This window comes from Vulpes vulpes, chromosome 1 (genome assembly GCF_048418805.1).
Source record: "Vulpes vulpes isolate BD-2025 chromosome 1, VulVul3, whole genome shotgun sequence".
Taxonomy (NCBI): domain Eukaryota; kingdom Metazoa; phylum Chordata; class Mammalia; order Carnivora; family Canidae; genus Vulpes; species Vulpes vulpes.
In genome coordinates this window covers 174007971-174021879 of record NC_132780.1, presented here as the reverse complement: position 1 = coordinate 174021879, position 13909 = coordinate 174007971, and the positions used below count along the sequence as shown (strand labels likewise).

The window sequence follows — 13909 nt, the reverse complement described above, 5'->3', positions numbered from 1 at the left end:
GATTACTTTTTAAGTTCAGATTTGTTCAGCCAGGCATGATCTTATTTATATAATATGATAATACCATGTGATGAGCAAATTGTAGAAACCAAGGCTCAGAGAAGCTGGGTAATTAGTTCAAGGTCATCAGGTGGGAAATGATAGAGACAAGATTTGACTGCAGATCTGCTAGGCCCATAGTCCTTGCTCTGAGACAGTTTCCAAGGTAGTTTCATGTAGTGCTTCAGGGAGAAGGCTCTCCTGTCAATATAGCAGGATTTAAACCTTGGTTCTGGCACTTGCTGGATGTGTGACCTGGTGTGTAAGCCAACCTTTCTTGCTTTAGATTTCTCATTTATAAAATAGAGTGGTAATAATAGTATCTGTTTCATAGAGATCTTTGGGGATTAATAGAATTGGTCATGGGCAGTGATGTGAACAGTGCCTGGAACACAGTAAGTGTTTAACAAGTTTTGACCGTTGCCAATATGTCCATTCCCTGTTGGCCATAAAGTCCTTTGGAGCTTGGGCATTAGCATTTGGGCAATGTGGACTAAATATTGTAGAAAGGGCAGGGCCATCTGGCATGTCTAGAAGAATGCTTATGCATTGATACAAAGAGAGCTTTGAACCTAGTAGGGATGAGCTCATGTGATAGCGAAATATTTTATATTCCAAAATTTGATAAAAGTGTTAAAATTCAGATATGTATGAATTGTCAGATATGTCTTTTGAAGACATATCTTGTCTTCCTTAAAATTTTTCTAAGATACAGACAATTGATATGGCAGATATTTTCCTCAGCCCAAAAAGACCATGTACCAGAAATTGGGTTGAGGGGCAGAACAGAAAGGAAAAAGAATGCTAAAATTGGAAGCCAGAGACACTAAAGACAATCTTCATTACTAAATATGTTAAAGGAACATCATTAACAAAACTAAGTCTATTCTAGATCTAGACCAGTGTCTCTTGATTTTTTTCATTGTCACATGTTTATTTTTAATTTTTTTAAAAAAGATTATTTACTTATTTATTCATAAGAGACACAGAGAGAGAGGCCAAGATATAGGCATCAGGCTCCCTCTGGGCAGCCTGATGTGGGACTCAATCCCAAGACCTTGGGATCACGACCTGAGCCTAAGGCAGATGTTCAACCATTGAGCCACCCAGGGATCCCTCATTGCCACATGTTTAAAGAGAAAACTAAATTGAATTTAGATTAATGAACAAATTAAATTAAATTAAATGAATTTGATTTCTCCCTATAAGAGAAGTCAAAGCCCAAATATTAAGAAATGATATTTTGTTACAAATATTATTATCATAAATATTATTGGACTATTAAATATCTAAGATTTTTTTCACACCTTGCTTCCCTGCCAACAACCAGTTATTATCCCCTTGGTGATAAAATTCCTGTTGAAGAAGCATAATCTATACTATAATTGCTTCATCTCTCGCATGAATTGCTGTGATAGGCTCATAACTGGGGTTGATAACTCTAAAAATTTAAATTGATCTACAGACCAAAGGACTTTTGATGAAAGTTTATTTTTGGTTTGACTCTGGTAGGAGAGGATGAATTTTTGGGTTCTTCTTAACATTTCCTTGCTACTTTGTTTTTAGTTGGATCTTATACTTGGATTGAGAATGATAGCCACTAGTTTGTCATGAGATAACATGTAAATTCTACAGCATCTCATTTTAGGCCTTTATCAAGGGCTGCTTGGTGCCTAATTCCTCTGGCCTTTTTGGGATCGACTCATGATAGCCAGGCCTGTCACTTTGCTTTGTTCCACACCTCAGGTACCATTACTTTCTCCAAGATTTCTTCTTAGTGCTTTTCTGTCTATTCAGAAAGTCCTCTATATCCTTTTAGTCAGCACAGGTACCTTTCTTCCTCAAACAACCAGCTCAAGAATTATTTCTTGTGTTACTCCTCCCTATAGTAACCTTTTATTTCTCAATATTTCATTTGTTCTTAGTCTGTGCCACACAGTCTTGCCCTTGGCAAGGGCACATACTGTGTGTGTGTTTGCACACATGTGCATGCTTGATTTATTTCTAGTTCACATGGTGCTTGTTGTTTTACAGCTAGACTATAAATTCTTCATTGGCAGGGACAGTCCTTTCTCTCTTCTGTAGGAATTCTGAGATCTGTACTGAGTACACAGAAGATGCTCAGGAAATATTTCTAATCTTAAAAACTCTGGTATCTTGAGTAAATCATTCATGTTAGAAGTCATCAAGGAAACCTCACATCCATCTTCTGTTACCATATGTAAGCTGCAAGTTCCAGCAGGGAGATTGGACTAGCTAGGTATCTCTCAGACTTTGGATTCCATGGACCAGTAGAATCTTAAAAACATGTTTTGGGGAATAGAATAGAATTGTTAGCTTTCTTACTTTGCCATTTATGGACAAAATACTAGGAATTATCCCATATAGTTACATAATTTCATAAAAGAAGGGATATTTATGCACCAAAAGAATAGAAATGACATAGTCTTAAAGTATGCAGTCTTTTTTTTAATAATAAATTTATTTTTTATTGGTGTTCAATTTGCCAACATACAGAATAACACCCAGTGCTCATCCTGTCAAGTACCCCCCTAAGTGCCCGTCACCCATTCACCCTCACCCCCCGCCCTCCTCCCCTTCCACCACCCCTAGTTCGTTTCCCAGAGTTAGGAGTCTTCATGTTCTGCCACCCTTTCTGATATTTCCTACCCATTTCTTCTCCCTTCCCTTCTATTCCCTTTCACTATTATTTATATTCCCCAAATGAATGAGACCATATAATGTTTGTCCTTCTCCGATTGACTTATTTCACTCAGCATAATACCCTCCAGTTCCATCCACATTGAAGCAAATGGTGGGTATTTGTCGTTTCTAATGGCTGAGTAATATTCCATTGTATACATAGACCACATCTTCTTTATCCATTCATCTTTCGATGGACACCGAGGCTCCTTCCACAGTTTGGCTATTGTGGACATTGCTGCAGTCTTTTAAATTAAATAAATTTAACTTTATTGAAAGCTCATAGGATTGGATTTTTCCTGTTTCTAATTTCTTCACCAGTGAGTGAAAACTGGCATGTGCTAACAGGGTGCACTGATCAGATCCATCCTTCTCTTATTTGGCCCTCTGTAATATCTCTTTCTTATTTATTATGGAAATGGCCCAGTGGTCCCAAATCATATATAAAAGTCCATAACAGTGGCAAATAAAATTATTTAAAAATTAAGAGTCATTATTCTGATCATTTCTCTATCCATATTATTACATATAGTTGAGAGTCAAGTAGAGAATATGTTCTAGTGCAAGTATCAAATTGACTTTTGGATTACCTGTGTCACAACTCCATCTATAACTTATTATGACCTTTTCTTGTTTTATCTAAAGACTTTTGTAAAACAATGATATAATGAATATAACATTTGTAGCAATTGATGTTTTATTCAAAAATTTAATTTAGGGCAGCCCGGGTGACTCAGAGGTTTAGCGCCGCCTTCAGCCTAGGGCCCGATCCTGGGGACCCTGGATCAAGTCCCACGTTGGGCTCCCTGCATGGAGCCTGCTTCTCCCTCTGTCTGTGTCTCTGCCTCTCTCTCTCTCTCTCATGAATAAATAAATAAAATCTTTAAAAAATTTAATTTATGAAAACTGATATCTAGTATCATTCAGAAGATTTAGATAGAAGTAGCCATTTGTCTATACTTCTGCACCATTATTACTGGTGCAGCAAGTGTCCCAGAGAACATGGAAGCCAAAGTCAGAGTATGTGATAAACTCTTGCCCAAATGATAGAACATCAGCTCTGATATCCTCAAGAAAAGATGAGGCTTATAAAATTACCACAGAAATTTCATATATTAATTTTGGTTAGCAAGATACAGAAAGCAGGAGTTGGAAGCAGTGGTCAACTGTCTTCCTACTTTTCTTTCTGGAGCCAGCTGTGGTCTCTGGGATTTTAAGCCACACTTGGTTTGTGAAATGCATGTTACCCCTCATAGACTGCTCCAAGTGTATGTGAAATTTCTATACTCTACATGTAAGAAGTTTCAGGGCAAGATATTTATTTCTCCTCTAGGTGGATTGTGTGTGATCAAGATGTTAGAGATAACATTCTCATTGTATGAGGCCATTTTAAAGTTCTGTGCAACTTTGTGGGTACCCCTCAAGTTCAGTTCCATGTCCCCAACTCAGAAGCCTTTGTGTCCTGGGGAGTTTTATTGATAAATGAATCTTAACCTTCACTAACTGGACATGTCAGTTAAAGAGACAATTCTGATTCTTAAATTATGCCTGTCATCTTAAATATTACTTTGGTATAAGTTACAGAAATATTTGAGCATTATTGTATATAACCTTTAAATGAATTCTACGGTTATTACTTCTCTATTTCTGAACATCTTAATATGAACATTTTATAGCAAAACAGAAAAACCTTAAGTAGTTTTCTTACTGACCTTCTGCAATGCAAGATTTGTCTAATTATGGTTTTTTGTTTATTGTAAATGAAGAAGACACACTGAATGTTTGATCTCTGCTTCATCTTGTTGCCAAAGTCCATTACTGAGCAGGCAGGATGGCATTGTTTGAGGTCTACAAAACAGCCAGCAGAAGACAGAAAGGTATGGCAGACTGGGATAGACTCCCCAAGTGGGTGGCGGTCATGATATGCATCTAGAGAAGTAAGAGAGTAGGTGAGGGGAGGCACTGGCATATTGGAAGAGATCATCACTTTCATTTTTTAATTTTATTTTTAAAAAAGATTTTGTTTATTCATGAGAGACACAGAGAGAGAGGCAGAGACACAGGCAGAGGGAGAAGCAGGCTCCCTGCAGGGAGTCCAATGTGGGACTCCATCCTGGGACCGCGGGATAGCGCCCTGAGCTGAAGGTAGATGCTCAACCACTGAGCAACCCAGGCGTCCCAGATCATCACTTTTATTCCAGGCTGTGAAAATGGTCATGTCAGAGAGGTTAGAGGTCAATTATTGAGAAGCTCCTTTAAGCACTTTACATGTTTTTGAGGAAGATAAAATGGTTGAGATAGAAATGTGTTCCAGGTCAGATTCTTTACGGCCTCTTATTATCTAGGATTAACTACTCTGTGACTTAGTTTTCTCATCTGTAAAAACGGATCTAGGGGAAAGTCCTTGCTGTCCCTCAGGGGTGTAGGCTGACAGAGGCTCTGCTCTCACAAACATACGGTCTTCAACCTCGTGTGGTGGTCTCATCCAGTGATCTGGAAGGGGAGGAGTGTGAAGATTTCCTGGGAGAGATTTGGAAGTGGCTCCTGCCACTTGCATGCATCCTGCATTGGTATCATTTGGTCACAGGTCTGCGTCTCACTGCACAGGAGACTGCAGAGTGGTGATTAGTTGTGTTCTCAGGTAGAAGAATACAACATGGATTTTGGAGAAGATTCAGCTTCTAATACCAAATGTATTAACACTTAACAGAGTGTTTTTGTTACTATGATCTTCCAGCTTAATGTTCTCTGTATGCTTAGAAAACATTCATTTATTTACTTGTTTATTCTTGCTACAGATATTTGTTAAGATCTACCATGTGCCATTCAACTTGCCCAGTTCTGGTAGCTAAAATGGAGATGACTTGGATTATTTATTTATTTATTCTTGGTAGCAAAAGAGAAAAACTCCAAATTTTCAAAACATATAAGTGTTGTGTTGCATCATAACTATAATTGAAAGCAGAAGTCATGAGAAACCCTTGTTTCTTTTGCATCAGTCTTATACATCTTCCAGATCTCCTTTCTGACTTGGCGCAGGTCTGACGGAACACATAGTAAGCATTCAAACATATCTGTTGATTAACAGTGTATTTATTTGATCAAGGATGAGTGTGCCTGAAACCCATTAATAAATATGAGTCACTCTCTCCACTGAGTTCCCTGATAGGATTTGAATTCTAAGAGAATATTTTGGTTTTTATTAGGGATTTTGGCTAAATTCATTGACCACTTCATTTAGTACTGTGTAGACAGGACCTTTAGTTCTTGGGGTAATAGATCTTATGGGACCAATTTAGTTTTATTCAGGAAAGCAAATTTCCCTCCTCTGAATGAGATCTGATTTTCATTAGATGGGTTTGCTACATGATTATTTAGTGAAAGTAATGTCCAGAAGCTTCTGATTCAATCCAAATTTAACTTCTTCTCATCCGCTATATCCCTACGGTGCCTGAGTCTGGAAGCAGGCTGGAATTTCATTTGGGAAGCTACCATTAACACCATTTGGTCTGAAAACTTAGCTCTCTATGGAAGACAAATGGAAGGATGAATGCTTGAGCACAACTTTCTCAGAAGAATAAATTAAGGATTAATATTGCAATCCAACTAGAGTTAGCCAGTGATTATTCTTTGCACCATGCTTTTTAAAATAACATAATCCTTGGGTGAATCACAGAAATAAAAGGAAGGAAGGAAAGAACTAGACCAGCTCAGGGGGGGAAGTTAGATGGGAAAATACACTGAACTACCTAAAGCATATTTTAATTAGCCACAGTGGAACAGCACTAAATTAGCTATGCTTTGGACTCAAGACACCTTGAAGCAGCTAGAGGGATTGGGGGGTGGGGTTGAATAGCTTTAATTTTGTCCAAAGAAAACCATTATATAACACATCTGTTGGTGGTTAACAGATCTTCAACATGTCTGAAAGACTGAAAATATTGTATACTTAAGGAATAGAACTTTAAATTCTCTGGTTTTTCATGAATTCAGTGGTGGGAAGGAAAACTTATTAAATAGGGGCTTCCAGAACTTTTAGAACATTCTAAGAAAAAAATTCTATCAAACTTCATAGCACCTGGAGAAGACTCAACAGCCTAAGGACACTTTATTTATTTATTTATTTATTGGAGTTCAATTTGCCAACATATAGCAGAACACCCAGTGCTCATTCCGCAAGTGCCCCCCTCAGTGCCCATCACCCAATCACCCCAACCCCCCATCCACCTCCCTTTCCACTACCCCTTGTTCGTTTCCCAGAGTTAGGTGTTTCTCATGTTTTGTCACCCTCACTGATATTTTCACTCATTTTCTCTTTCACCTTTATTCCCTTTCATTAGTTTTTATATTCCCCAAATGAATGAGAATAATGTTTGTCTAAGGACACTTTAAATATCCCCTCAGCTTATGCACTATGTAAGTAGAAGAGTATGCTGATAATAACTGTGCAGTCAAAATTATTGATCTTTGATTACTTTCAATTCCATATCATACATTTTCTCTTCTCATTTGGGTAATTACCCTGTACCACTTTCTTCATCTGAAAGATGACCTGACTGAACTTGATTATGCCTCACATTGTTTCCAGTCCTAAAGGCCTAAGTGTTGGTTCACTACTGTATTTTGCATCTTTGTTTTTGAGTATCATATCATTGCCTCATCATGCTTAGGCCCAGCACTGATATGGTCTTAAGTGCTGATGGCATATAGGGCGGTGCTTCTCATTTTCCTTGTTAAGTTTACTGGTGGTTTTTAAAGGATTATTAAATTTTTAATTTTTAAAAGGATTTATTTATTTATTTTTAGAAAGAGAGAGTGTGCATGAGTGGGGAAAGGGGCAGAGGGAGAGAATGAATCCTCAAGCAGACTCCCATTGAGTGCAAAGCCCTACATGGGGCTCATTCTCATGACCCTGAGATCACAACCTGCACTGAAATTAAGAGTCAGACACCTAATCGACTGAGCCACCTAGGTACCCTTATTTTTTAATTTTTCATAATAGCATGCTTCTTGCAGTCTTCTCAGGACATCTTAGGAGGGTCTGGTCACTGACTGCCTTAGAGGAAGTGTTGCAGATTAGGGGAATTTTAAAGAGATGAGGGAGTTAGTGAGAAGTTGGGCAGTAAGTGTGTGAAAGAACATGGAAATGTGTGGAAAAAGGTAGGAGAGGGAGAGGCTTTATTTAAAGGTTTCTTTCCTTGTTTCTCTTTGCAGTTGAAATTCACACAGATGCCAAATCACTATTATTATTATTTTTTAGGACAAGTTTATGAGTTGTAGTTGTTGCTTTGAAGCTTTTCCCAACCATTTGAAAATAAAGATTACTGAGAACAAATCTCCTAGAAGTTAATCTACCTGAGTGCAACTATGCCAACTATCCAGGCTGTAACTCTGGATTGATGTCAGACTGGCGATCAGAGCATGAACAAAGATTTCTGTTTTTCCTAATCCCTTACTGGCTCTCCTGGGCACTACCAAAGCCAAATTGAGGAGGTATTAGGGGATGTGGCTATGCAGTTGGCCTGAATGTGAAATCCTTTGAAGTTTCTGTGGGTTTTTTTTTTTTTGGCTGTTGTTTCCACTTCATGGATGAGACCATGCTCCCCGTGAAGCAGCAAGTAAGAAAGGAATTCAGAAACAAACATAGGCAGAACCAGCAGCCCCATCACCAAGAGAGCAGGTTTGAAGAAATTGTCATTTGAAGTTGTATTAGCGTTGAATGAAAATTTTTTCCCAAATCTGGAAAATATTTTATTACAATGAGATAGTTTGCCCTTTGAAAAATTCTTTTTAGGGGTTCCTGGGGGACTCAGTTGGCTAAGTAACTGCCTGGAATGGCATCCTGTATAGGGCTCCCTACTCAGCAGGGAGTCTGCTTCTCCCTCTCCCTCTGCCCTTCCCCCCTGCTCATGCTCTCTCTTGCTCTCTCTCTCTCTCAAATAAATAAAATCTGAAGAAATTCTTTTTATAAAAGAGTACTTTATAAATGACTCTTTTGATCAGGTTGTTTTACTTTAATAATTTAATAATACATTAAAATCAGCGGATATGTTGATAGGTTGGGAGAGTTGGGACTAAGTCAAGAAGCATTTAAAATTTTTTTCCACTTTTCTCCTTCCCTTTTGTTCACTGACTACTTCACTGGGCCAGACATCCTTCTCCTAGGTGCCTCATGACTTCTCTTGACACTGAGATCTCTCACCCATTCACTTCCTGGGAGTGTGACCTTTGATACTTTCCTTCATTCTGCCTCCCACCTCCTTAGTAAGATGGCAGAAATGCACTGTTTTCCTCAGAACTTGTTAAAGGAAGGGACAGTCTAGTAAATTAATTCAGGATCAAGGAGTCATGGACCACAATGGTCTAAAGCAAGGACCTACAAACTTTTTCTTTAAAGGGCTTGATTGTAAATATTTTAGGCTTTGTGGTCCATCTGGTCTCTATCCCAACTACCTGACTCCCATGTTGAGAAAGCAGCTACAGACAGTACAGCATACTTGTGTTCCAATAAACCATTATTCATGGAACATTAAAACATGAATTTCATTTAATTTTCATTTGCCCATAGGTTATTTTTCTTATTTTGAATTTTTTTTCAACCATTTACAAAGGTGAAAACTATTCTTAACTCATGGACCAGACAAAGATAGGCAGCAAGCTGGATTTGGCCCTGTGGACATAGTTTTCTAACCTCAGGTCTAAAGTGTAAGTCCTTTCAGACAATTTTCCCATATATGCTGGGACATTACATTTCTTTAGCAAAAGAAGTAATTAGTAATTTCAGGTCTTGTGTGTATGAAGGGTAAAGGGGAAGCTGTTGACAGCTCTCAGTAATAGCTCAGGGCCCACTGTCTGTCAATCTTGCTTCCTCATGACCAGCTGGGGAAAGAGCCCCATGTATTAAGTGCATCTGATCAGCCCTGTGTAAATAAGCTTTATGGTTGAGGAGGTTTCACTGAATAAACAACTCATACTTCTCATTTAGGTTCTAGAGCCCAGAAGGTTCTGATTCACAGTGTCTTTGGAAATACTGCCAATTCTTCCCTTTCCTTGAGTCCTGCTATCCTATTGTAACACTAGTCCACTGCAGTCTACCTTCCTTGTTTCCTACTTCTTTATGGTATGTCAACTTTGGGAGTATGTAACAATCTCAAAAATCCCAGTGGCACAATAAGTAAAGATTTGTCATGGTCCATGGAAGATTGATGGCAATGGGTTGGTGGGATGCATGTTGGGGGAGATGTCTCTGCTCCATTCAGTACCTTAGGGACCTAGGCTCCTTCACCTAGTGGCTTTGTTATTCCCCAAGACCTTGGAGTATTCTACTAGATGGCATCTGAACAACAGATAACAGAAGATACAGAGAGTCTTATGAAGGGTGCTTTACGGGCTAGGCTAAGAGCCCAGCAGAGGATGTTGACCAGGAGCCTCAGTTCCTCTCCATGAGGGCCCTTCTGTGGGACTATTTGGACTTCCTCACAGCATGGCAGCTGGAGGATTCCACAAATAAATGCTCCAAAAAAGGGCAGGAATTAAAAACTTCCAGTCTTTCAGACACAAGGCCTGGAAAGGGGTACAGTATCCCTTCTGCTGTATTCTGTTGGTCATGCAACCACCGATACAGTTTCAATTAAAGAGGAGAAGATGGAGATCTTACAGTCTTCCAATAGAAGAATTTCAGAGAATCTGCAGCCACCTTGAAAATACCAGAATGTTTCATTGAGAGTTGATCTGAGTAAGTGCAAGTGCATGATAGTAACACAGAAGTCCATTTCTATCTACATCCACTGTGAATTATGCATCAGCCATGCCGGGAGCATGTTGGAGCTGCAAGTTATTGTCTACAGCAAAGCTCAGCAAACTACAGCCTGTGAGTCATATCTGGCCATTGTCTATCACTGGAAAAAGGGGTTTATTGAAACCCAGTCATCATCAGTAATATATATATATATTATATATAATATATATATAGTTACTATATATAACATAGTTATATAACTATAGGTTATATATATAAACTTATATAACTTATATATATAACTTATATATATAACTATATAAGATATATATATATATATATATACACACACACACACACACACACACACACACGCTATATATAGTTTGTGGCTGCTTTTGGGATATAACAGCAGAGTTAAATAATTGTGATAGAGGCCATATGGCCTACAAAACCTAAAATATTTACTCTTTGACCTTTACAGAAGAAGTTCACTGATGTCTATTCTTAAGAGACTCAAAAAAATCCCCATCATTAGCAGTGAGTACAATCAGCTCGAAAATGCAGGATCTACCCTTGTGATTGACATGAAGACAAGCACGTTACTGATGGTCATGAGTTTCTCTGGCTTTGATAACAGAGCCCTTCAAAATGTGCAGGTTGTATGTTCTGCCATCGAATCACCCAAATCTATGGCAGGATGGAATTTTCTGGTAATTTTAGTGTGTTCATTCTTGGCAACCCCTGCCTAGAACCTGGCAGCAAGCTGTCTGCTCCCTTTTCCTTAGCACCCTCCAACTCCATTGGTTGCAACCATGGTTATAGTGGGCAGAACTGTGGATGTGCTTTTCCAGCCAATACTCTGGATGAGGTTGATTTAGGAGGCTTCTGAAGCTGAGTTGGTCTGGACTTTGCTGTGGGTCTTCTCAGTCATGGTTGACATTATTGTTGGTGGAGAAGGATCTTTCAGTGGACACTCTTTCCTTTATAAATTTATATATTTTTAGAAGATTTATTTATTTGAAAGAGAGAGAGCAGACACGCGAGTGAGTGCACACATTATGTGCACATGAGGAGGGGCGGGCAGAGGGAGATGGAGAGACAATCTTAAGCAGACTCCATGCTGAGTGGAGAGCCCTGATACACAGCTTGAGCCTACAACTCTGAGATCCTAATCTGAGCTGAAACCAAGGGTCAGATGCTTAACACTGAGCCACCGAGACACCCTGACACCTTTTATTTTAAAGTGAATCCCAAGCACTGGTCTTATGCTTTCTTTTTGTTCTTAAAGTCAGTTCTAGATGATCTGTATTAGTGGCATGTGTTTGTACATGCTTAAAGGATAAATTAAGAATGAAGAATCATCTAATCACTTCTTTAAAATTGACATTTGGAATTCTTTTTTTTCTTCTTCATTTTCTTTCTCTATGAAGCAACTCTTTAATCAAGTATTCACAGAAAATCCACATTGAAAATCGCATGTAAAAGGCCTGATTTCAGTAAGCCTAAGAGTCACTTTTTAGACTTCCTCTCTCTCTGTCCTTTTCTGTCCCCTTTCTCCTTCTGCAGGAACAGAGAGGACTTATGGTCACACCAATGGCTTGGAAACCTGATTAGATTACATGTACTGTGTTCTATTTACATCATGGGTCACTTGGTTGACAATTTGTCTAAAGGCATGGGAGGAAGATCTTTGCTTAACTTATGTTTTATCATCTCACTATTCAATACCAAGGAATAAACAGAAACCTAAAGATTTCACTCCCCAGGAAACCATAGACTTGAAGATATTCAGACTGATGCTTTCTGCTTTCTTTAGACTTCACATCAACATGAAATTATGTGTTCTCCTTTACTTTATGATGATGATGATGATGAAAATTCTAACCTATTTTTTATTTTGTCCCTTGGATTGGTGTTAATCTGAAACAGGATGTTAGTCCAAAACAGCAGAAACATTCACTTATTTGATTCCTCTATACTTTATAAATGTTTAGCGGAAACCAGAATCATATCAAAGGGTGTATATGAGGTAGGTTCCCCATACCATCTTGGCCCATCAGGTCAAGCCAGGTCAGTATCAACACAGATTGTAACTATATTATTACCCCTACATTCATTGGCTTCTCTATATTGGGAGCAATAGAGAGATTTTATTAGCAAAGGGAAGCAGCAGGAAAGAGGGGTGTAGGACTTAACAGTATGGGAACATGGGTTTTGGGAAACACATGCTCTCCTCCAAGATAAATGTATATGTTCTCTCCTTAAGAGACCATGAAAGCATCCTGAAAGGTTCTTATAAGTAAACACAGCTATTATTATGCTCACAATCAGAGAATTGCCCTCTTCTACCTGCTACCAGCTAGTTTAACTTGCTGAATCAGCTTAGGCCATTGGTAAGATGACCAATGCTATATCCAAATTACCCTGGCATTCATTCCCTGGGTTGCAATTTAGCACATCAGTCCAGCTGAGATTTACCATCAGTGCCTTCACGGAGTAAAAAAAATTATCTCTCTTTCAAAATGCTGAACACATTTCATAAAGTAATTCTGCTTTGGACAATTGGTTTCATTGTTGGTATCTTTAAGTAAGACTGAGGACTCAACAGGCCTTTAACAGTCTATGAATCATGGCATTCTTTTCTCCTTTTCTCTTCTCCAGTCTTCCTACCCCACTGCTCAACTAGATTATCTCCATTAAACCCTGTCTCACTCTGGGTCAGCATCTATGACAGACCCATGGTCTTCAGCTCTAGCTACTAAAGCTCATGGGTTTTCCTTTTCTCCTTACAGAGTCTCCTAGGCAGAGTTGTCCTATGTCTTGTACTAGCAATTGTCCAGTGATTTCTCTTGGGCAGATGCTCACTGTTTTGAGGCCTGGTGTTGGCTGGCTTCAAGGCTGAGAGAAGAGAGTGAAGCTACTCTGTGTGAGGCAGAAAAAGAAATTTGTTGGGGTACCTGGGTGGATCAGTCAGTTAAGTGTCTGACTCTTGATATTGGCTCAGGACATTATCTTAGGGTTGTGAGATCAAGCCCTCCCTTGGGCTCAGTGCTCAGTGGAGAGTCTGCTTGAAGATTCTCTCTCTTTCTGTCTCCTTCTGCCTCTACCCCATTTTGTGCTTTCTCTCTCTCTTTCCATCTCTCAATCACTCTTAAAATCAATCAACCAACCAACCAATCAATCAATCTTTAAAAAAAAAAAAGAAAAAAATTTGTGGATCACTGAGGAGTTGTGGAGAACAAAGAGTAAAGGGTTGTGGGGTAGTGGGATGCAATGCAATACGTAATGGGACACTCCCCTTGACCGGTGAAATTACCAAATTCATACATCAGTTTGCAAAAACAAATATCTTTGTGGAAATGAAGAAAGGCTGAGTTTGCAACCGGATTAGTGTGGAGTGGAACAGATAGTTTGCTCAATACTGAT

At 38.9% G+C, this 13909-nt stretch overlaps 1 long non-coding RNA gene across 3 annotated transcripts in view; it reads left to right on the top strand.

Moving 5' to 3' along the window:
- LOC140595438 (uncharacterized) overlaps positions 1 to 13909 on the top strand; it is a 270399-nt gene that overhangs the window by 148716 nt on the left and 107774 nt on the right. The gene's annotated exons all lie outside the window — the stretch shown is intronic.